Below are 25,873 nucleotides of genomic sequence, written 5' to 3' on the forward strand. Positions count from 1 at the left end.
ATCCCTGACTCCCTGAAATTCCACTTTAGAGCTTGAATCACAGGGCTAAAGGATTTAGCTCAATGGCATAAGGACTTGCCTAGCAATTGCAAGGTCGTGAGTTTGATCCCTAATACCAAAAAAAAAAAAAAAAAAAAAAAAAATCTTGGGATAGAAATATGAATCACTTGTAATAGAAAAATTTGACTTATAATGTGCACCTAATGCCTAACAGAGTTAGAGAACTCCATCCATGAAACGCTTACAGAAAAAAAAAAAATAAGACTGAGATTATGAAAGTAACAACTCATATTACTATGACTGGGGACTCAGTCTTTCCAGCTTGTACATCTTCCTGTTTTATTTATCCTCATTATGAAAATTTAGTTTATAAAAAAGATTTCTAAATATTAATTTAAAATGTAATACTTTCTAATAATAATAACAATAATTTCTAAAGTCATGTATCTGTGGCTTTTGGATGTTTTGATTTTATACATCTACAAATGTTGATTGAAAACATGGAGAATGTTTAAAGTAATTTACTGCAGTGATTTACTTTGGCATCACACTTCTTCACCATCTTGCTCCACATCTTTTGCTCTTTTGAGACAGGTTCTTACTACACTATGTAGTTCAGGCTAGCCTTGAACTTGTGGCAATCCTGCTGATCAGTCTCCTGAGTGATGGAGTACAAGTGTGGGCCACCAGGCCCAACCATTTTGCCCCTTCGGAAAGCAGTTCTTGAAATCTGCTTTTATTTTTCCAACACTGTGATAAAAATATTATGGAGAGTGTTGGTGCTGAGTACCATCCGAAGATTCAGTGAACATTTTGCTGCAGATTCTTAACACATGACAGTGTTTTCTAATAGTTTTTTAAATTAAGCACACTTAATTTAAAATAAAAATATTATACCTCATACAATGTTTAGATATAGAAGAGTTTCTAATTTCTACTAACTAAAGTCAGTTGCACTTATTAGAGCGACTTTGAAATACACTGAAATTTCTTTGAACTACAAATTTGCACTGACATTATTCAGTTATCTAATTCTATTTTTAAAGTACCAAGATATATCACTATCTCATTTTGTTATCTATTGAATATAACCAAGCTGCCTGCAAATTTGTTTTTCCATCATAAATAATAATTATAATGTGACATAATAAATCTATGCTCATTATCAGCACATATAGTGTCCTATCACTCAAGATTAATGTTTAAAAATCAGTATTTTAGAACTTGATAATAAGGCAAAATATTTTTCATAAAAATGCATCTCCAAAACCAAAGTAATCCCTTTAAATATGGAAGCAAAGTTTAACCTAGAACTCCCATAATTCCCACCTACTCACTAATACTTGAACATAGATTATTCTTTGTTTTCAGTGTATCTTTTATCCTCTTAATAAAACATATTTATATTATATGAGTTTCTTCCAAAAGTAAGGACTAATATTGCTTTACCTAATTTACTTATTTTAGGTTAAGAAAAGAAATTCTCCAAAAATGTTCATATTTTTCATAATTTTCAATGAAAAACAAACATCAGTGTCTATGTACTCCACAAAACCTACATGAAAATGAGTATATGTATCTATAGACATTATCAACTTTGATTACATTTACAATTTAAGAGTCATGTCCAATTTGTACATACCACAATGTTGCATTGCTACAACTCTCTGCAGTCTCATATAGCAGATACCAATTTTCTCTTATATTTAATTCCTTTGAAAACATGAATTCCAAATATATCACAACATCTACACAAGTAGCTTTTATTTTACATGTGAATGCTTGAGTGTCATCATTCAGCTAATTATTACCAGTATGTTTCACTGATGATTTTTGGTATAGACTCTAAATAGAAACACTCTAAATTTTAGCAGAGTTATTTGTAAAGGATGCACTGAGTGTTTGTACAATATTCTATTCAAATAAACTCTTAGGAGTTCAGCTATTTATTGAAATGGCAGTCTAAATGAGAGAGCCATTCTTGTCATCTTCTTAGGAGGCATTTACTTAGGTATTACTTTTGGTTCAGTGAACATTTTGCTGCTACGTAGAGATCGCATATTCTTATGGCTCTTCTTGTACAAATGTTCGTGAAAGAGAATTTAGGAAAAGTATTAGGGAAAATAAACAAAATATTACAAGGAAATAGCAGGGAACTTAACTGACACTTTATCAATTAGTTTCACTAAAACACAAATTATTAAACACAAGGGAGATTACAATTTTTTAAATATCCTTGTGTAATGCAAAAACAAATCTGTCTTGATTTTTAAAGTTGATTATACTTAAGATCTTAGTGGAAGAATAAATAAAGGACAGTTGGAAACTTCTAAGAATCCATTTTCCTTCTCACCCTTTAAAAGTAAGTTCAATATAAGCCTCCTATCTGTCTAAGAAAGATTAGAAATAAATTTTCTGATTCATACTGAATCAATATGTATATTGAAAAGCAACTCAAGGTTACAAAGTTTTGACCAAATCACAGGATTATAGACTAATACAACTTTTTCTCTGAGAACACTACTAGAAGTCAACTTTTGTAATACTCTTACTTTACAGTTAAGGGCAAAGAGACTCATAGCAAGTACTTAGGGAAACAAATTAAGATAATCTAAAACTAACCTCCTTCAAGTTTTTTTGTTTGTTTGTTTTTTTGATTTCTGAGGCCTTGACATGGGTCTCTGTTTAGCAATAGGTTAAACATAGGTGCTTAGAATATTGTTGAATAAATTTCTTATTTCCATTGTTTCAAGCAACTGAGCTAGATAGAAATATTATAGGCAGTCAGACAGGGGTAAGACCCTCAATGAAGACCAGATATCTTGCAATCTTTGAGGAGACAGACACTTCCTGCTGTGGGCCAGATCTCAAACCAAAAATCAAACAAATACAGCCACATCCTAATGACTGATATTCAAATAGCTCTCTATTGCCCGGAGCAAGCCAGGAGTCACCATCCTAACCCGCTACAGGAAGACTCACTATGCCCCTTGCTATGTGACTCCATTCCCCATTTGTTCCATATTTAATCAATTTTACCTGAGCAAGCAGTTATTCTTATTGGCTGGCCATAATGCTATCGCAACTCGTACTCACCTTGTGAGTTCCCGTTTTCTCCATCATAGACCTGTCTCACTTTGCAGTTTTACTCTATAAAGTCCCTAGGAAAAGCAGGCTTTGGCAACCTACTTGGGACCTCTTCTGTCTCTCCCTCTCCCAGACTGAAGCTTTCTTTCTCTCAATAAATAAATCCTGCTTTTAATCTATTGTTACTAAAATTCTTTCTTTGACTTGAGAGAACATGAACTCACACTGCACGTTTTAGTAGGTTGAGAATTTCTTTCCCTTATATTACAATCACAGTGTTTAATCTAGATATGATACTTTGTAAATGTCTGTGGGTAGATTAGTCCCATTATAAATCAAATTATACAACCTTTTAGAGATACTTTTTTGTCTTTAGGTATTACAAAATTGCTGGTATAATTTGAAGATATTTTAATTATTATTTAATTGTTAAAATCATAGCCAACACATTGCAAAGAATACTAAAATAGTTTCATTTTACTAGGGAAAACATTATTGTGATTCAGTTCAGGTTATGGAATGTGATTATATAATTGCAGTTAGGATTATGTTGGAATATGGAATTGGAGAGGATAATAATTCATTGAACAAGCTTGTATAAAGAAGAGAAGATGGTATAACCTTTGCAGTTTAATGATTACAAAACCCTATATTTCTAGAGGTATTACTTTGATAAATAACCCTAAAGCATGAGTCTGTCAAAAGTAGCCTATCCTAAAAATACAAAACAAAAGTACATGTTGGAAGGTAATTTCTATTGAAATGCTGAAGTTATTCTATAAACAATGAAATTATATCCATGAATTTTAATTTCAAGAGAAAAACTAACTCAGAAATAATCTTCTTTGTTTCTTTTAGTTTACAGGTTCTTTCTCCTGTTGAGAACATGAAAAATTGGAAAGAAGAATACAAGTATATTCAGATGAAATCAAGTAAAGAGCCTTCACAGAGAGTTTCTTAAAAGGCTGTCTATATTCAAATTGCCTGGGAGAAAACAAACAGTTGATCTAATCCTCTACAATGTGCACTTTAAGTAAAAAGACAGTTATAGACGACCACTTTACAGAAAGCACAAAATGGGCAAGAGTTTTAATTTCTAGTGTTGATAAACTTTGCTATGTTAAGATTATTGAAGAGTATCAACAAACAGTAGTAAAATTCCACTTCCAACATGGGATTTAGAAGGAAATGAATTCATGAGAATCAGATTTCCATTTGTGGTATAAGAATTATGGGGAGAGGACCTAATAAGACTGCTACTCTAGCTTCCAAAGTTAGGAAAAAGAATCTCTTGTGAGCTAAAACTTGTTTTTAAGTGGAATCTAATGCCAGAGGTGGGAATCATTATATCTTGATTTACTGATGTGCTTCAAAATAATTCAATTATTTTTCTCAGAATAAGAACCTAAATTTGGAATGTTGTAGAAATTAAACAACAGAAGAATGAGATTGATGCCACCGATAATTTTGTCTCCTGAATGATTCTGAAAAAAAGACATAATATGATAAAGCAACTATAAAACCTACTTGAAAAAATATAAGAAAAATGAGCTCATGGGTAATGAACATTACTTTTCAAAAAATTTTGAAGGAGGCCATCCAATAAATAAGTCAACTTTCAAAACCAGGCAATGAGTCTTCAACATCACATTAATATTGGTTTTAAAAACTTGAGTCATGGCATAAATCAAGCACCAAATCTATGATTGTGTCATAAAATTCTGAACTAATTCTGAGCTCATGACTATTGTTCTAAATCTTCACCAGTTTGTTTATGTTTGGCTACTGTTCTCTTAGGCAATCAAGAATATGATTCTATATCATGAATGGCATATAAGGCCTGCAGTACCTGGACATAGAAAAGGTTATCAATGTCTCAATAACTATTGCACAGACTCATTGATGCAGGTTATACAATTCATCTCTTGAAAAAATCCTTTGTGTGAAAATGAACACCAAATAACATTTTTTTCCCACAAATTTAGGGTCATCTGGTGGATGGTTAATAAACTCAGGAATGAAATACTTAAAAGGATACAGTGTTTTGTTTTCCATCATGGTAATCTATACTGTAAACTTTATCATTATTTTATCACAGTGAAATATAGCAATGGTAATTCTAACAATACCTATGGTGAAAAGTGCTATTTTTTAAGACCAATGTTAAGTTAGAGATTATTAGGTTAATGATTTAAATGGAGCAGTATACATTATCATGACTAAATGACAGAATTCTATAAATATGTGTAACAAGAAGCTTATTATAATTTTTTATCTCCTCATTTTCTCTGCACTTACAGTTTGATGTTATTAAAATATTTTCTATATTGTTTTATACAATGTTAAAATAATCACAGTACAACACAATGAATACAACAATCTTCAAGACTTCAAATATTTCCTGAAATGCTCTGAGCCTAAGAGGCATTCACAGACACAAAAGGTTTCAATATGGACCTTGGATTTTGGTAATGTTTTTGTTTAAATCTGCATTAATTCTATTTTTTCTAACTTTTCAATAGATACCTGCATCTTCTCAATTTTCTTTCCTAGCTCACTCTTTCCTTTTTAAATAAATGTTTATTGAGGGTCATGGCATTTTCCTTGTTGCCAGTGCAAGCCTGCTCAGTCTGAGCCTAACAGTCTCTAAATAAACTTTGTTGGTTTTCTCACCACCACAGGCTATGTCTAATTCTATGTTCATCACTCACAAGAACCTACGAACCCATACTGAGTCCATGGTAACATCTTGACAAGTGTAGCCAGCAGGTAAGGCCCCTTTTGATGGATTTTATATTTCTTCTTTACTGTTTCCCATTTTCACATCCTTGGTTGCTCATGGCTGCACGGGTCAGATAGTTAAATGTCTCTAGACCATGTGCTCTGGGAACAAAACACCCCTGATAGAATAATCTGGCCATGGAATGGAGAATTTTAGCCTCACTGGAAGCAAGAAAACTCCCACATGGTCTGCAGGTTTGTTTGTGTGACCTCTCTTACCACAAAACCCTGCAGCCTTGTCTAGGGCCTGGAGTCTCCTAAGCCCCTAGAAAAATTATTTCTTGTACATAAGAGCATTGGAAATCATGAGACACTTGTTTCATCTAACCAGAAATGAGAGGAGGTCTCAGAAGGCATTCTTTAGGACGTATACCAGGGTCACCAGGTTTTCTTTTACATAGGCACCACAACACAGGCAACACACAACAATGGAGCTCTGAAAATCTTGCTTATCCAGGAAGATTCAAGATAAAGATGAGGCCCCACCCAGTATCCTGAGTTTTTCATCTAGCCATGGAAACCCAATCCAGCAACAGTGGAGAAAACCAATTTCCAGGTCACAACAGAGAAACTGATCTCCAAAACTTGCATGCACACTGCAGATCCCAAACATTTTAGCCTAGGAGAAGGTCTTCTAAACTATTCTTTTGATCTCTCTTCCTCTCCCTCTCCCTCCTCTTCCCTCTGTAATTGTCTATGCTTTTTCTTTTGGAGTTGTCCTTCGGGTGATAACTGACGTATCTATGGGTTCAAACCAATGAGGAAGGCACAGGTTTTGTTTTTTTTGTTTTTTTTGTTTTTTTTTTCTTTCCCTCATCTCTCCTCTAAGAAAGTCCCTAACCCCTTCCTGACCCTTTTCTCTCATCAGGCTTTCATCTGTCAGGAAACTCAAATCCCTTACCTTTGTGTTGATATTAGTTATCAGGCAGAGGAAGAGAACTGGAGGGTGGGGGAGTTATTGCCTCCTGTCATGAGCAAGAGAAGGGACTCCATCTTTAAAGGACCTTTTAAAAAACCTGACAGATAATACCTTACTTCTCATTGTGAAGTCTTCCTTAGAAGGATCTCCAGTTAAAGAAGTTCTGTCAGCTTGAAGTGAGAATGTCAATGAATTCTTTATAGAGAATAAAGAATCACTAAAGTACGGAGGGAAGCCGTTGAATCAAGTTCTTTTCTCAAAGGCAGAAAAACATGCCCACCTTCAGCAGAGGTGCCTTGGTCATCTAAAGAGTCTATGAAACAAGGAACTTCACAGCAGTAGTGGAGACTCAGACTGTGGCGACAGTACATTTGGCATTTACACAAAAGTGTAAGAGCGAAGGATGCACACTGTTAAAATGCTCCTTCATTCTCAAAGTCAGAAATGTATTTTTTTGCTATATGTTTGATTTTTTATAGAAAATTGAAACTCATTGCACATAAAGGGAAAAATGCATTGTATCACAATGGGAAAACTCCTGGGAAGACATGGCTGAGGTCAACAGTTTCCTAGTATCACACACGCTCGTTCCATTTAACCATGCATGACAATACTTTTCAGATCCACACTGATTCCTAGGGGCCACAGTTTGGATTTTAATGTTCTGCAAAGGCTCAAATATAGGATGCATATTTCCAGGCATGTGTTACTGGAAGATGTGTTATGATCGAAACATGTCAAATTAATAAGTCTAGAAGCTTAATTAAGTTACTTAGCAGTTCTACATCCTAGAGTATAGAGGACATGCCCTTAGCACTCTAGGATGTTGTTCGTTGTGTCAATTTGAGAACTTTAAAAATTTAACTAACTGATGCAGCAAGGTCCAGGTCTGTCCTTTGCAAACATTCTTAGCCTGCAAAAGAGGAGGGCACAGAGGTAGTGTGGGTGCTACCCCCATCTGAGGGCAGGAAGCCTGCATACAGTACAAGGGAGGAAAACAAGCTTGCTTACTCCTTTTGCTCTCGGTGCTTTTGTTGTCTTCTGCCTCCTTGAATGGTTGCCCCTCAGCCATGACACCCTGCTTTGGAGCCAACTGATTATGGACTGAAACCTCCACAAACTGTGAGAAAGTTGCAGAGCACCATGTTCCAAAATGGCAGCAGCTGTACCATATTTTAGACAGCACAGAAAAATTGTTCCTCAGAATTAGATTCAGAGTGCCCAATAATCCAGACACTCGATTCCTACAGTCAAGAGAGTGAAAAGCCTGGTTACTGCTCCGGCTGGCAGCAGACCTTGGTATTATCCATGGTGGTGCTGGTTTGGGTGTACACAGAATGTAAGAATTGTGGGTTAAGGTTTCCACCACAATTTTATAAGGCATAAAAGACCAGGAAGTCTGCTCCTGAGAGAGCAATGTGTGAAGCTATGAGAGTGAAGCCAGAGGTGCAGTGGAGACCCCAGAAGTTTGGAAAATCCAGAAACATGGAACATCTATGGAAATCTGCAAGGAGGGAGAAAAAAAGCAAAGAGAGAAGCTTTGGGAGTTACAACCACCAGAAGTGTCATAGGGGACAAGGCCATCTCAGCTCTTTCGGTCTCACAATTTGCTACAGATTACCTCAGATGCTGCACAGAGAACTGTCAGACTTAACGCTTGCCCAGATGTATTTTGGACTTTCTTTGTTCCCAATCCAATTGTATTTGTGACTTTTGGAATGAAAATATTTATCTTGTGCCATTGAATGCTGGATGTGCTTAACTTTTCATTTCTATAGGAGTTTACAGCTAAGAATTTGCCTTACATCTTGGAAGAGACTTAGGACTTGGACTTTTCACCAATGCTGAAAATGTTAGGACTCTGGAAACTCTTAAAAAAAGGACTAAATGCCTTTTGCATAAAAGGATGTGCGTTAGGCTCTGAAGGGGCAAGAGTGAAATGTTATGGTTCTAATGTAATACAATACTGGACTTAGTGCTTATTCTTTGGAAGTGCTATAGTTTTCATCTTCAGTCTGGACTTCGTCTCCTACTTTCTAGTGCAGATTGTTCAGCTTCTGCTTGGCCTCTTCAGCCTTCATTGTAGACTGTTGAGCCTACTGGTATAGATTCTTTAGTCTTCCATCACACACCCACTGACCTCCTGATATGGACTTGCATGGAACACTGCAGTGAGCTCCAGATCTTGGACTGGATCCTTCAGCCTCCAGGGTACAGATATTTTCTGCACGCATCCTCATTCGACTCCGTGGCTGACTATCATAAGCCAAGCATGTAATTTCTTATACCTTTGCATATTTTGTGTTATGTCTCTTTGTCTAGTAAACTCTAACAGATACATGGTGCAAATATGCAGGCAGGGATGGTAATGGCAGGAATATGAGTAACTGGAAGTTACTTTCGAAAGGGACTGTTGGGATTCAGCTTCTTTACAATTCTCTCTCTTTGGGTTCCCAGCTGTATGTGAGTAGCTGTGCTCTTCCACATGAACCTTCAGTGATGCGCTGCCTCACTCAAAGAAAAAGGGCCACCAATCACAGAGCACAGCTCTAATACTGAAAGCTATAATAAAACTTTTCTTTATAAGGTTATTTTCTCATGTATTTGTGGTTATAACACAAGGCTCACAACACACAAAATTTGTACACAAATAGACATATTACATGAGGATTCTAATTTACCGTGAGGTAATTGTAGATCAAGACTCTTGTCATTAAAGTCTGACTTTTTAAACTCTCAAATTTACATTTTTTCTCTTATTAGTCACTGTAAATATTCTCAAAAGGCAGGTAATTTAAAAGCTGGTTATATTTTGTGAGACAATATTCTTAATAAATTATTAATAATTTTCTTATGATGAATAACTGTTTTGGCTCAATGAAGTTATACCATTGCTGTTAGAGAGATTTTCTCCCAACTATGATAACCCCAGTTTACACTGTTTCTCCCAACTATGATAACCCCAGTTTACACTGTTACAATGTACATCTCTTTCTATCCGCACAGGTCTCCTAGATCTCTTGTCTAGAAATGTCTCTACGTTTATGCAGATATATATATATATATATATATATATATATATATATATGCAGATATATACATGTATATATATGGTTAGCCTAACTTCCTATTTTCTTTCTTGATCCAATTTTTCATAAGTAATTCATTCAACAATAACAATATGTACTATTCTGTGAGAATCCAAAAATAAGTCATGTAGGGATACTTCTCTTAATGAAACAGTCCTGTTTCCATTCCCTCCACATTCCACCCTCAATTTGATGAGGAACAGTTTCAAACATTGTCACAAATGTTTTTCAGTTTTCTGTTGCTTTTCCTAATGACACAAGTTGCTGTGTTGCCTCTAACATTTTTCATAACTAATAGTTAGATATGTTTACTGAATACATTATCTTTGACTTTCACTCATAAACTTTTCTATCCATTCTCATACTAGATATATAAAGTAAATCAACTGGTTCTATTTTTATAGGAGTAACAATCATTTAAACAAGTTGTTTTTGCAAGAGGACAAGTAAGAAAGCAAATTTAGGGTACCTATTTTGACTGTGTGACTCTGATGTTCAGGGATTGCTTACTACATGTTTCTTTATGACTTTATTATACTGTCAGTAATGCAGTCCTCCTTCTCCATTCATTGCCTCTGCTATATGAAGTTGTATTCTGTTTTATGGATTTAACGTGGAACATGTGTTCAATAATTATTTATTTTTAGCCAATAAAATATAGCTTGAATCTTTGAAGTAATGTTTTCCATTAAATATTTATTAACTCATTTTTGGAAAAAAAAATATATATACATATACTTATATTATCTCTTTACTTTCATTTTTGATTGCAGTTATCAGTAATGAAGAAAATATTCACAGTATGACTGAGGACATACAGAAATTCTGTAATTTAATGAATTGATGAAACTGAAAATATATTTAGCATCAATATTTCACAGTACATTCAGCAGTGTCTAGTAATTTCCTAAATATAATAAAGTTTAAATAATCAACATGTATTACCACAAGTTCACACTTCTTCCTGGTAAATATTGTATTCTCCTACTATACAGGGAGAATAGACTAAATAAATTCTTTATTATGAAGTTGACAACTATTGCTGGCTCATCTAAACAAAATCAACAAGTTCTTTATTCCAGAATATAATGACTCATCTTAAAAAGGTACATCAATTAGCATCTGTCGAAATTGTAGGTGTACAAATTAATAGGTAATGCAATATAACATCAAATTATCATTTATTTTGATTAATTTGCTTGCAAATTAATTTCATATCATCAAGACAATCAACTACTACTGTACAGCTTTTCTTCAACTGAAAGAATAGAGTTTGAATTGAAGTTTTAAAATGTGTTTTTTGTTCTAAATATTTGGTTTTCTGAATGAGTAAAAAACAAAATTTGACTTTTAATGGTTAGCAGTTTTAAGTTAGGTTACCATTTGACTAGGTATATACTTATTAATTATGTGTGAGTGAAATAAGTAGATTAAGGTAATTGTTTAATTAAGATATTTCTGTCTTTCACTTTACTGATTTAAAATAAAATTCATGTTTGGGAATAACTTACTCATTTCATGTATCAGTGAAATTCATAAGTATAAAAGTGTGAAACCTCGATTAAAAATGTCAGCATTTCACATTTCCATTTCTAATTCCTAAGCCTATATGTTAGAAACCATGTGTTTTCAAAGGTGTTAGGAGGTTTTTTTTTTTTTTTTTTTTTTTAAATCCGGGGATCGAACTCACGACCGCGGGCTTGCAAGGCAGGTGCTCATGCCGCTGAGCTAAATCCCCAGTCCCAAGTTTCATTTTCTATACTACTTTCATTACAGAAGACAAAAGCTCTAACTTTCCTGTTGCACAAATTCCATTTCTCTCTCACCGTGATCAACATTTACAAGTTTTGGAAATACTCGTTTCCATTTTTCCAGTCAATGAATGTAAACACTGGTCTTCAGAGAAAGAATGCGTCTACCCGTCAGCTTACTCACAACTTCAGTTCTCACTTTTGAAATCAAATAATAGTACAATGTGTAGATTGTATTTATATAACGTTGCTTTTAATTCACACCTGTGCAGAGGGTTTCTTCTGAAAATGCCATAGCAACATCTTTATGGTCCCACATTAGAGAAAGATCAAGATTGATTCTTACCTAGTCTTCTCTTGCAAGCCATGCTATATTATAATTCCATGGTTGGTGCAACAATGCAGGGTGATGCTACACCAAGAAGTACCAGGCATGAGTAAGTAGTGCTAATGAAGTGTGATAAAGATGTTGGATTAAATTTTACAACTCTAATGTAGAGGAAGCTACCAGAAAACTCAGCAAGTACTGAAGAGAGATGATTGCAAAGGAACCTGAGATATTTACCCATAAGTGTGCCTTGGGCTAGAGACTGCAGAATCACTAGGCAGGCACTGTAAAATACTCAGAAAATGATAAACTTCTGACACATACACATTTACCAATCATATAAAAGAAATATGCAGGCTTTAAAAACTTTTCTAAAGAAAAAGAATAAACTTTTCCTCAATATCTTTGATTGCAAATTGATCTTACATGTAAAAACGTGGCCTTTGTTCTGGCAATAAGAACTAGATTTGTAGACACATGGAAGAACAGTGAGAAAAACACAGATATTGGAAAGAAAACTTGTCTAAATTATCCAAAAGAGTACATCTATTTTACAAGTTCAAAGATAGCTACTTAATAATTGCTGAATCCCTCAATCTGTAAAAAGAAACACATTCAACATTTACTCATGTTTAGTTGTCAGAAAATAATGGGAAACATAAAAAATGAGATTTTTTTTCTCTTAGATATTGCAAAGAATCAGAACTTGTTTTATTATTTTTATTTGTGCAGGTATCTCAACTGTATTTATGCAATTTTTCTGAAAAATCTTTTGGACCAGAATTTATGACTTTCCTCTAACTAGGAACTAACTCAGTAATTGTAACTCATTTTCTTGTCAGTCTCTAAGTAAAACAGTGCAGAAGACTGAGCAAAGAATTGCAACAATTTGTTTATTTAGAAGTCTCCAATTTTCATATGGAGGGCCTAGATATCTAAGCAAAAGATTGTCTTCTATTTTTGCTTGTTTTTTCCTTGATCAATGCTGTATAATTTTCCAAAATCAGTAATTTTTATGCTATCATAAGTCCTTCTTAATACTTCTGTTTCTATTCATTAATTGTTTTAGCACACACAAGTAAGAAACTTCTGAATTTAAATTCTAAAATGTGTGAAAACAATAAAGATTCTAGTCAAAACACTACATGCCACCTTACACTTTTTTTATATATTCCTGTTAAATAATGAATTGCCTTCCCTAAATCCAAACTTTTACCACAGAAACTAAGTCAAATTTCAATTATTTAGCAAATATGTTGAAACTTCTTTGTGCATTTTTGGAGTGACTCAGAATTATAATGCAGAATACAGATTAACCTACCAGGAATAACTCACATAGAAGCATTTCCCAACCCACCACTAAGAATGTGAGTCTAGAAATGCTGTTGATTTTCTACCATCTTATTGGGCGCCTATATCATAAATTAGTAAACCTCAAAGTATTGGATGTTCGGCAGAAGGATTCATCTATCTAAGTAGAGAGTTGACCTAAAGATACAGTGTTGCCCCTAAATTGATATATACTGTATGATTGGAACATAGAGGCTTCATGCTCCTCAATGCTATTAGTAAATTAGAAGTTAATTGCATTTTTATTTACTTTTGGAATAAAGGAAAAGTAAAGAAATACAAGACCACTGAAAACTGCCTCTAAAAATGGAAATGCATGTTCTGCTTTTGTGTATGTGCATGTTCTCAGCACTAGTACAATTTTTGAAAAATATTTTTCTGTCACTCTCATATAATTGTTTTTGGTTTTCAACAAGTTGAGATTATCACAGTACTTTTATAGGAAGGATGGCATTGTTAACCTGAAGACAGAAATAAATGCTTCACATGGTGATTCACTACTATAACTGAGAATAATTTCTTGAGACTGATTGTATTAAAGTACAATTTCTTTGTTATAAAAAACAATCTACTTCCTAAAAAATGTTCTTGCTTTCAAAAAAGTCAAGATCATATAAATTTTATATTTTTACATTAAAATGACCCAGGAGAAAATAATAGATGAACAATTGACACAGAAACATACAAACAAAAACTATCTAAAATTTGATTTCTAAGACACCTCGGATAAAATCATTGGGACAATGTTTTCTATTTTGAACAGATGTTCCACACCTTTTCCAAGGACTGAACAGATTTTTATACTCACTTGGTCTATTTATGTGACTTGGATTTTCTTCAAATTTCTATTGAATGACTTCCTTTGAATGAAAAAGGACATTTGATTTTGCCAATGCCATGGGCATCAGTATGGATATACCTTTGTTCATCAAAAGACAAACTCCTTTACTTAGCTAGGGAACAATTTTTGTTTTTACTTTTTGTCTTTTAAAGACAGGGTTTTCCTGTGCAGTTCAGGCAGCCCTGGAATTCGCTTTGTAACCCAAACTGGCCTTGAACTCCCAGTAATCCTCCTACCTCAGTCTCCTGAGTGCTGGGATTATAGGCATGAAACATCAACGCCCACCCTGGGGAACAGTATATCAGAACCTGTGTATCAGAAGTCAATTTTTGCTAATTTTCCTAAGCAGTATACTAGGTTTCCTACAGAATAATTTCTGACAGTGATTTGTGGCAAATCCTACTTTAATATTATTATTATTATTATTATGCATTTATTCAGTGTTTGACACAAAACCCACCTTTGGGCTAACATGTTGCCATTCCTAACTCCTAACTATGTGTTTTAAAAATCCTTACACTTCACTCAGCAAAAAATCTTAAAATTGTAAAAATTTACTTGCACATCTACTCAGGAATTTTTAATCTAGCAAATCTTAAGAATTACAGATATGTTATTCAGAATTTTTCTCATGTTAGTTCTCCCAAAGCTTGACTCATATAAGTATTTTTAAAAACTGAAATTAACAGTATTTCATCACTCTACATAGTTAGCAAGCTTTACTAATTTTTTGTTTACTTTTTTTCCAGCTCTGGGATTAAACTGAGGGCTTTGTATAAGCTAGGCAAGTGTACCACTGAGCTATATCTCCAGCCTTTATTAGTTTTGTTTTGTTTTGTTTTTGTTTTTTTGTACCTGGAATAGAACTCAGGATCTCACATTTGCCAGGCAGATGCTGTACCACTGAGCTGTATCTTTGTCCTATTAGCTCATTTTTAACAATATTGCAGACTCAGTTTATCATGCCCACACAGTTTATTGTACACTAGCATTCTGTTTTGTTCAAGTATCTGTCATTATCTATGACAATAGTAATAATAATGACTATATTGTCACGTGGCAGATTGGGGTAAGTATTTACACTATTTAAATGTAGAAAAAAAAACACTTAAGGTTTGCACTCTTCAAAATTTCTGCATTCCCTTTGATTAACCACATCAGGTGTGTTAGCCACTTTCTCACATCTAAAACACAATACCTGAAGCCTAGAATTTAAAGATCAAGATTAATTGGGAGTCATATTTCACTCTAAAGTTGGCTGGAACCAAGGAATTGTGGGCACTGTTAAGAAAGCAGCGAGTGAGGGGTGCAGTCAGAGATGGAGATATCCCCTCCAGATCTGGCCTCTGGCTGCCTCTTACAACCCTGCCCCACCTTCAACATCAAGCCAGCTGCAGAACCTATGTACAACTCAGTCACTTTCCAGAGCCCTGGCCCTGAGTGCGTGGGGCTTTGGAGCGGCATCCAGACATAAATCAAAACACCAGGATTTTGAGCATAAAGTTCAGGTTATGAATCTGATAGGAATGTGTTCTGCAGCACTGTCAGTGTCAATACTCACACAAGTTATTATTTTTTACTGTTGGCTCCAACTTCTGAAGAGACATGGGAGTTTCTGTGGCATTGAAAAGAAGTAGGTAACAGCATTTTCTGTTGAGCACTGGGAGACTAAATGATGATGGTGGGCCAGAAGGATATGCCAGGATTTTGGTCATGAAATACGGTGAACACTTTGGGGAAGAGTGTTAAGTACAGAAAATAGGGAAAGTCAAATTTCAGCTTCACAGTAGGTACGACTGATAACAGGCAGACTGTGTGTAATTGTGTACTATGGCCAGTCAGAAAGGAGAAAGACAAGAATATAAAACAGTGATATCATAGCTTTGGCTTTCTAACAGTTAACTGAACATTTTGTTAGTGAAAAATCCGAAAGGAGAGTCATTTAAAACCAGCCCTTTCGGGTTGCACCAAGTAACTGTGCACCACTGTTCCCAATTAGTTTAGTGTTTACCTAAAGTGCCCTCATTTATATTTATGCACACTTGTGTAATATTCAGAGTCACAGAACCATAATCTTCCTCACCCCATCTTACCAAGAGGATTTCAAAGAACAGAAACAAAAACCAAAAGAAAAGCAAAAACAAAACAAACTAAAGAATTCCCCCATTACAATCAGATCACCTCTTATTCTGAGATATGCTAGACTATTTATTCCAAAATGATAGAAATAAACTAATGAGATTGTTAAAGTAGGTTCTTGTCATCCAAGGAAGACTTGGAAATAAATCAGTAACAACGAATTTAATTATACTTATTTCCTATTTATAGAGATGACTGATTTCAATCTTTACCACTTTAAAACAATAAAAACATTAGAAAATAAAATGAATATTTCTTTATATTTCACTTGTGGCAGAAAGTAATAAAAATATTTAGGGCTCAGAAATAATTGAAATATTTAGGGTTCATATTGACAGGTTTCAGGTCTTTCTAAGAACTCTTAAATCATGCTTATTGAAAAGTACATGCATTCTTCTTTATCCCTAAATTGATATTATTCCATTAATAATGTGCTACTTAAAATGAAACTGCTAATGTTACCAATCTAATAGAATGAAAGTTATAATAGATTCAGGATCTTTCCTGCTCTACATATATTATAATTTTCCATCTTTATCATTCATAAACTTGCATAGCTCATAAACATTCTCATTAATGTTTTAACATAGCATATATCACATAGGAAGTTGTGCTAAAATGCAGACTAATTCATAAATTTATGAAGGAGCTTGTGATTATGAATCTCTAGTAAACTAATAGGTGCTGCTGTGTTTGCTGGACTACACACATTTTCAGTCACAAGGATTTAACACACCAGTGAAAACATTTCTGTAGACACTGGACATTTTGATTTCAAATTCCAGATCTCTGATGGTATAACTCCTGATAAGATTTGTACTCCTACTCTAAACATTTCTGTTCTCAGCTATAAAACAAGGGCACAGGAATCTGTCAACAAAGTTTCCAAATTTAGACATACACATTATTTTATTCCATTTTCAGAATTCTAAATGTTCTATCATCCTTTTGCCTTAATTCCCTTCACTCATTTTTAAAGTAGCACACACAAAAGAAATAGGCCTATGAAACTGTGCCAAGAACTCAGAACCCTGGAATGACTTTCTCTCCATGAAAGCCCTTTTCCCTGGTTCTTGAAGAGCAATGCAGAGATCCCTGCTGTTTAGACACACCTCAGCCCCCAACTGCTTCCAGCAGGCTTCAAATGGCTTGAGTCTCAGAGAGGCGCTCAGTAGGCCACTGGCTGTCACCTTCCCTGTGCAGCTGTTCTGTTCACAATTCATAATGAACAGAGTCAATAATCTTTTTTAAACAACGCCTGGTATCCAGCAAGCACAATTCACTTTTTTTTGGCTGTTGAACGTGAAAAAAATAAAATGGCCTGTGCAACCTTTTACAGAGAAGCTTTACTTGCAAAGCTTCAAAACTGTTTTAGTAACCTTGATGATGTAGTCATGACTTAAAAGAACAGAATGCAAATGCCACAAAAGAACCATATTAGCATTTATGTTATCTTTTTGTTTAATAGGGAAGCAGGAGTAGTTTCACATACCCAGCCACATTTTTCCTAAAGATATAAAAGAATCTTTCATTCTACCAAGGTGTCCACCATGAACTATTTCTATGCTATGCTCTTCTGCATCAAAATTATTAAGTGAGAAACAATGTCCTATGATGCATTATGAGCACTCAGTTTATAAAACTAATTCTCACTAAATGCAATAAAATACACTGTAACAAATGTATTCAATTAAAGAAAGAGTTCTACAGGCTATCATTTTCCATCCAATAATAATAAAACCGACAGTTTTTAGAACTACAATACAATTAGACTTTTATTAAATCATGCTTCTTGGAACAAATTTCATTAACTAGCAACACAAATGTGAACTGAACATTTTGGTTTTACTCATTGTGTACTTGTCAGTTTCATTCACTGGAGACATACTTTTTATTTTAAATTCATATTCTTACGATACACTGGGCAGAAACAGGTATAATATGTTGTACATAGTAGGAAAAGTTAGACAAAAGGGATGGATAAAGAATAATTCATTTCCTCATCTTCTAACTTTTCATCGTTTCATAATGTTCAGCTGATATTCAAATTTGAATAACCTCAAAAATTATCAGAATATCTGACAATTTCATTCATATTAAGTAATGATTGATATTATTATATTATCCTAACACTAATATATAAAACTGAAATAACCAATATTTAAAAATACAAACTAATTTTAAATTGACATTATATTAGCAGTGAATTAGAAAATGTTAGCTCATGTGCAATATATTACTTTCTGTAAATCTGTATTATTGATGACTCTAGAGTAGTGGTATCAGTAAGGCTGTCTTGGATAGCAGTTTGCTTGTGTGCAATACTCAATAAAATTCAGACTAGACCTATATTCAGAATGTAAGCTAAGAGAATATCTACCTACTCTTAAGGAATGAGTTGTAGTTAAATAACCACCTACATGAAGACTGGTAAAAGCTGTGAACTCCATCTACTAGTAATGTTTTAAAAATAGCTTAGCCATGGCATTCTGGGAAGAAATATGGGCAGGCAGACTACTTTAATATGCACCTCTCGGCAGGCTTTCACCAAAGACACAGTCACCAATCTCAACACAAAACATTTTGACAGGCACTTGTGAAAAACCTTACCTTGACCAAATTAAAGCTGAAGCTAGTAAAACTATTTGCCTCAATGCATATTTCCTTTACACTTCTTTATTTGGTGTGAAATGGTATAGTCCACCCATCTATATCTATATATTTATATCTATATTATGTAAAATATATGCATAAAATAATAAACTGTAGGAAACAAAAAGAGAGTAATTTTGCTACAGGCTTTTCTTGAGAAAGCAGAATGATTTCACATTAGCTAATGTTAAAAATTATTTACAATTTCTGTTTTTCCTATTTCATACACTGCCTTTAAGTGTTTTCTTCACTGGAGGACCACATAAATTTATGTCTTTGAAGTTCATAAGATATTTATAGATGAGAAAAATGAGGTGAATGTCACATAACTTCAAGTCACATCTTCGGCTTTGACACAGTAGACTGCATTAGAATATACTGATAGAAGAGAGAGACGTGCCCGAAACTTAGCACAATGAATAAGAGAAAAATATAAAACTCCAAATTGAAGCAGAAGTTTCTACAAGGAGAGTAGAATCTGCCACAGGCCTGAATTTAAGAATATCAAAGAGATATATGTAGAGAAAAGCAAGAGGAGTCAACCAAAAGCTTTTAATGGACAAGGTTCAGTTTAAATTAACTAGTACAAGTGAAGACTAATTCCCAAAACTACAAAGAGCAATCACAACTGTTTATTGGAAAATAGTGTTTATCTGTCAAAGATTTCTCCTTCCATTACAATGAAGCACTATCACCCTAGGTTCTTGGCTACTGCTGAGTCCATTTATGGGTGGTACAAGCAAACAGAGAAGCTGGAGCCAACAATATAGGTGCCACATGTTAGGTCACATAAGCAATCAATGACAAAAGAAAGGAACCTGTTTGGAATACTGTACTGCTGGTATTTCTTAAAATGCATGTTAATCATTTCATGTATACATCTAAAACAGAAATCACCATTTTCTTATTAAAGCAGAGGGATACAAATGTTCATGGAAGAGATACAGAATGTTAGTTTGATTTAAAAATCAATGAGAGTTGATTTATTGCAAGATCATATGAATGGCAAAAGTCCTTCCAATGAGATAAAAGCCTTATAAGGGTTCATCATTTCTCAATAATTCCATTAGTGTGTCAATCTACTGATAAAGTTAGAGTCCTCACAGTCTAGTCATTTTCTAAACCCTATCAGGTAATCAGCAAGCTTTGAGCAAACAGCCCTTGGGGGTCACTTTTTATCCCAACCAGAGCAGCACAGTGAGAAAATTCTCACAAGGAAATTCACCTTCTGAGGTTCATTTCTGAAACTGAAACAAGTTGCTATTAATGTAGGTTGTTCAACTATAAGTAAAGTAATGGTTAAATTCAACTGTGACATACATGGAAGAGGTAAACACCAAAATACTAACTCAACTCAAATCAGAGTTTGAGTACAGTTTATCCCTCTCTGTCAATAGGAACATTTTAACTGAACAATAATCATCAATAATGGAACAAAGGGGAATATATTAATCTGTTTTAAGAGAACATTGTCTTATAAATATTCATTTTTAAAACTAGCCTATTAAGAATTATACATAAAAACTTAACTACCATCCAACTTAGCATTCTGATTCCCCCTCAGAGCAGTTCCAGAGACAGCAGTTTTTTATCAGTATATCATGTGACAACAACATACCATTGCAGAGTGATAGACAAACTCTGACACAGTTAACGAAGATCTTATTCTGAGAATTAAACTTTGGATAGATAGCAAAGATACTGAGAGCTTTATGCACCTGGCATTATTAATACTGCTCCTTGGAAACAAGAAGTGATGTTTACTAAAGTAGGGTACAGAAGGAACTGTAAAACTCAAATGTGCAGACTGGATGCACCGCCTTTGCTTGTCACAGATAAGCTCTTTTCTAAGCTCCAGGGTTGCTCAGCCTTAGGTTTTAGAGTGATACAAGTTAACACTGGCTACCTGAGCTCAACCTTGCATTAACACAAATTAACCAAAAATCAACATTATACTGCTACCCTAGTATCAGAATCTGGAACAATAGAGGTGACATTTTACCTACCTAAACAACTTTATTATTTTGAGGAAATGCTGCTAATCAACAGTCTTCTTGAAAAAAAAAATGATTGAGTTCTATGCAGTGGATTCGGGCAGAAGAGGAGGGTAGCTTTGCCAACACTTTGATTTCAGGCCTCCTGTTTACATAACCGAGAAAACTAACTCCTACTGTTACAATCCACCAAATTGTGGTAGTTCGTACAAAAGAGTCAGGATGCTAACAGCCATCTCACATTCAATAATCCTTAAACCAACTAAGAGGACGACCCTGCCTCTTAGTTGGTGTGATCAAACAATATAGCGAATGTTTAAATGTTAAAAATTATGGTAAAAAACATGTTACCATTTATGTCCCTCAAAATATCCCTATCACTTCAAATACACTTATGCCATCATTTTTACAACTTTCTGAAACACTTCTGGAAGTATTCTTTCGTGAGTCCTTAGCATCCTGTCCTGGCTGCCTGGATGTCCTGAGTCAATTCAAAATGTTCCTTCCTGGTCATTTTGACTTTGAGGAAGAGGCAGCAGCTGACAGTGCCAGATCAAAGAATGAGGTGGAAGACATTACACCATAGTGAGTTTATAAGACAGAAACAATCACATTGACTTGTCCAATTTGGGGGTTATCAAAAAATAGTGACTATTTTTAAAATAACGATATTACAATAAAAGATCTTCACAAATTGAAACATTCCCCTTTACATTTTTTATTGTAGTATTTTTTAAAATTTAACTACTAATTATGCATCTTGATGATCTCTTGTATGTTTCACCAAGCACTGAAGCTCAGATCTTTTAGATCCGACTTTGATTTTAAACCAGCAGAATATCTTCCATATAATAGAAAGGTGCTATCTTTTGGTGATATAAGAATAAACAAAATCTAACATGCACTTTTGAGATTCACACCCAAAATGGATGGGGCACATATGTAAAGAATTGTATCAAGATAGTGATAAGTACCCTGAAACATTTGATATGATCTATTACACTGTCATCTAAATACTCTAAATTTCCAACCACTCCATCTGGGCCTCCCAGTTCTTCCCGCAATGTGCCAACTGTCCCCACCTTGGATGTTTGGCACTTTCTGTATATCTACCTCTCTCTGTCTCCCATTTTGGTACAAATATCATGTTCTCAGAAATGTCAGAGTTTTATCTTGTGTGAAACTGCATTTGTCTCTTCCTCGTCTTCTGTAAACCTTTATTTATTAACCTTCCTGTATTTATTATTATTTTTTCCTAGTATTCATCGCTATCTGACAAAGTAACTAAAAGATGAATTATTTTATCCTGTATCACTTAGAAGAAATAGGGTTATTTTGCTTGCTTTGTCCAGTGTTGCTATCTTAAATACAATCATAGCCACAGAAATACTCAGTAAGTGTTGTTTTCAGCTTATAATTTTGTTGTACTTATTTTTAAAACTCCTTTAAGAATGTAATAGGTTCATATTGCCCTATCGTAAAACACTGAATCTGATACTAAGCTAGATAAGCATTCCTCAAAAGGAATTCAAATAATTCTCATAAATTATGAAACTCTGCTAGAAACAAATTTTTTTAAAAAAATTTGAAACAATGGAAAACTCACAACTGACTGGACCTAACAGCACGAGAGCAGTGAAGAGCTAGCAAGTTATAATTTTCTGTCAATGTTTTAAAAATGTCAAAGTCAGAAAAGGCACAGATCCACAGTGATAATATCAAAGTAAAAATCCACCACATTTTGTAGTCATACACACTACAAAAGATTACTTTACTGACATGGTGCTATGGTACATTCTTTAGAATCCAAGGCAAACTTCACTCCAAGCAAAAGGAAAAAAAAAATTGCTACAAAAATATCATTCAAACAAAATCAAAACTGCCTAAAGACTTTATTACTAACATTTTGAACTTATTGTTTCCAAAAACCTAGTTATTAGCTGAACTATATTTGTTCTAGTTTCCATCTTTACTCTATACTAATATTTTATATTTATATAATTTCTTTAAGCTTTTTATATGGTTTATGCACTGTAGCTTCTCACAGATATTTAAATAATAATGATAACATTAACAGTAAAATAAGTAACAAGGTTTTGAAAGAAGTATTGAATATGCTTATGTGCTTGGCGAAGATAAATAATAGTAAAGGTATTTCTTGACTTTAGATTTGATCTAATGTCATTCTTCCAAATATGACACAGGTATATTTCTCTGAATAATTTGCATTTAAAAACTATATTAATAGTAAGAAAATTAGAATAATAAACAATAAAATTGTTGACTAACAGTTTTAAGTGTATTGAATTTTATTTAATCTGTTCTCATAGACATGGTCTGCACAGAGAGGTGGAGAAGTAGACTTTTGGCCTCTTCAAATTATGCTTGAATGATCAAAGAAAGTGAATTCAGATACAGAATCAGAACGAACAACTAAACATATAACTTAGCTAATGCATCAATCTAACTTTTACTTATGTATATCGTTAAATCTATATGATTTAATACTGTTATCTATGATAAATACTGTTCAGGCTAATAAAAGGCTAACATCAAGTATTATATTAATGCAATTTACAGAAAATTATTGATATGGATGCTCTGTTATAAGGTTTTTCTTTGTGGAAACTTAACTATAACCAAACGTTTGTTAAAATCATCAGTAAATTAGCAGAAGCTTAGTTAGTTAGCAGGTGACCTTTGAAAGTGAAACTACAAAGTTCACCTTTCTGGATTACACTTGGCTAGGTTCTGGATCTCCACACTGTGGTGGGTGGATTCATGTCAAAGACATTTTCCACTCGAGAGCACCATAATCTTCATCATTCTAGATCTGTAGAATTTGAAAATAGTTTATTCTCATAAGTTCTCTTAGAAAATGACTGAGGAGGACAGAACTGTGATAAACTCCCTGTGGAAGCTGTGGACCAGAAATGCAAATCATAAAAATTTATGACTGAAGGCCACGGCAATGCATGGGGTAGAAACTCCTTGTGCAAATTCTCTGACCTCTCACATTAATTATCTGTTTCACCTATTAGTATCTGTATTTAGATCATCAAACTCTCCCTGGAAAAAATTGCATAAAAAGAAGATTTTCTTTATTTTTTCACACAAAATCAACCCAAAGAGGGTTTTTGAGATTCGGAAAAGTTAGGGCTTTATAGAGGGAATATGTGGGAACCACTGCCTCAATAACAAAAGTGACTTTATACCCAGAAAATGAGAAACTGAATTGTAAATCCAGAACATACAATTCACTGCACTTGAAAGGAAAAATGAAACTCAGTTTTCCCCTAGTATTCAAGTAAAGTTTGGAAATAAAAATACCTTCAAAATACATATGCAAAGGGCTTGAACAGATTCACTTATTTGAAAACTTTGACTGGAGGCTTAATTCTGTGTCTCATATATTAAGGAGAGCCAATAGCACAAAACATAGCAAAGATTTAATAAGATAAAAGTCAGACTACAAGTCAAACTTATGTCTTAAAGCACCTATATTCTTGACACTTTCATCATTCAAGGGGAATGATTGATTCTAGTGCATTTCCAACAGTTTAGATGAAAGAATATGTGAGCCTTTGAAGTCATTGCTCTGCACAAATAGCATCTCCAAAATGAAGCTCTGAGCGCCTCTTCCCTGTCAAAAGAAATATTGTAATTATAATAGAAATATGGCATCTTTTATAGAAAGTGGAAAACTAAAAAATACAAATGAATTATTTTGTGTCAGCATTCATTGGCACCATTTCCAAGCCCCCAAATTAAGTACTTAGTTAATATATAATTAATAATCAACAGCATTCAAAACTGCAAAATATGAATGTAAAATTGTTATTGTTTAATTCCTCTTCGTGTCTGCTCCTTTGTCCTAGTTTTTTTTTAATCAGTATAATGTAAAGGAATGAAATCTTAATTTACTTTACATTTTCCCACAAATATATTATTATAATATCAGTTACAGTGTATTCACATGGTTTTGGAAACTAAGGAGTTTACAAATAAAAATTTATGTAAAATCTTAGGAGCCCACATATATTGGTTCAAAGTAAAAACTGAAGTTCATAACACTCATTATCAGTAATCTGTAGTAAAATGTTGCTTGTGATCCTTGGAATTTGTAAATGAAAAATTGTTTACTGTTTAATGACACTAAGTTACAAAAAGATGAACTATATATAAAATCTCTTTTGTCTTCAAACATTTTACTCACTTTAGTTCTTGTGGCAGAAGTTTAAAAATAGTAACGTCTAAGGAAAGGGTGTAATATCACAGTTCTTGGTCAGAAAATGGTGTCCTTGGGATAGATGAGCCAGTTTCCTTTAGAATGTCAATTTAAAAATTAAGATAAAAAGCAAAACATTCAAGGATTTTTGTTTAGGGTAATGATTCCTCCTATTGGGCTGGGGGTTTAGCTCAGTGGTGAAAGTTCCTGCTTGGCAAACACGAGGTCGAGAGTTCAATCCCCAGTAAACCCCCCCACCCCCGCCCAAAAAAAAAAAAAAAAAAAACAAAAAAAAAACTATTGCTATGTTCAGAATTATTCAATCAGAGAGAGGCCAGAACATTCCTGAGGTCCAGCTCTGCCTTCATGTGCTGGTCAGTGGTATCGAAGGAAGTTGACTATAGACAATGATGCATAGCTGTGTGCATGTATTTACACTGACCAAATGAGACATCCCAGCCAGCTGAGTTTTTCTTTCCTTGCTCAAAAATCACTGAAAATGACTTACTGCACCATTAAAGCAATTTAACATAAAAGATTAAAGAGACACAAACATATATTTTAGTGGAATATTCATTTTGAAACAGCTTCGTTATAAGGTACATCTCACATTTTAAATTTGATCTTTTAAATCTGTATTAACACGCTACCAATTTCCCTTTCCTTTTGGAGTGAATACTATATAAATACTAAATATTAAATATCCAGATTGAT

At 33.9% G+C, this 25,873-nt stretch overlaps 1 protein-coding gene and 1 long non-coding RNA gene across 7 annotated transcripts in view; one reads left to right on the forward strand and one right to left on the reverse strand.

Annotated features, from left to right (window-relative positions):
* Nucleotides 1-11,463, forward strand: part of LOC134472682 (uncharacterized) — a 58,869-nt gene extending 47,406 nt beyond the window's left edge. Inside the window, exons 2-4 of one of the 3 annotated variants that reach the window (XR_010042611.1) lie at nucleotides 3,946-4,421; nucleotides 5,769-5,856; nucleotides 6,918-11,462. This is a non-coding gene — a long non-coding RNA (uncharacterized LOC134472682). Of the gene's footprint in view, nucleotides 1-3,945; nucleotides 4,422-5,768; nucleotides 5,857-6,269 lie in introns of all 3 variants that reach the window. The other 2 variants (XR_010042610.1, XR_010042612.1) reach the window with 2 other exon arrangements.
* Galntl6 (polypeptide N-acetylgalactosaminyltransferase like 6) overlaps nucleotides 1-25,873 on the reverse strand; it is a 993,708-nt gene that overhangs the window by 884,026 nt on the left and 83,809 nt on the right. The gene's annotated exons all lie outside the window — the stretch shown is intronic.

The sequence above is a fragment of the Cavia porcellus genome, unplaced genomic scaffold (genome assembly GCF_034190915.1).
Source record: "Cavia porcellus strain 051 isolate PalLab524CR breed Dunkin Hartley unplaced genomic scaffold, mCavPor4.1 scaffold_24, whole genome shotgun sequence".
In the NCBI taxonomy this organism is placed as follows: domain Eukaryota; kingdom Metazoa; phylum Chordata; class Mammalia; order Rodentia; family Caviidae; genus Cavia; species Cavia porcellus.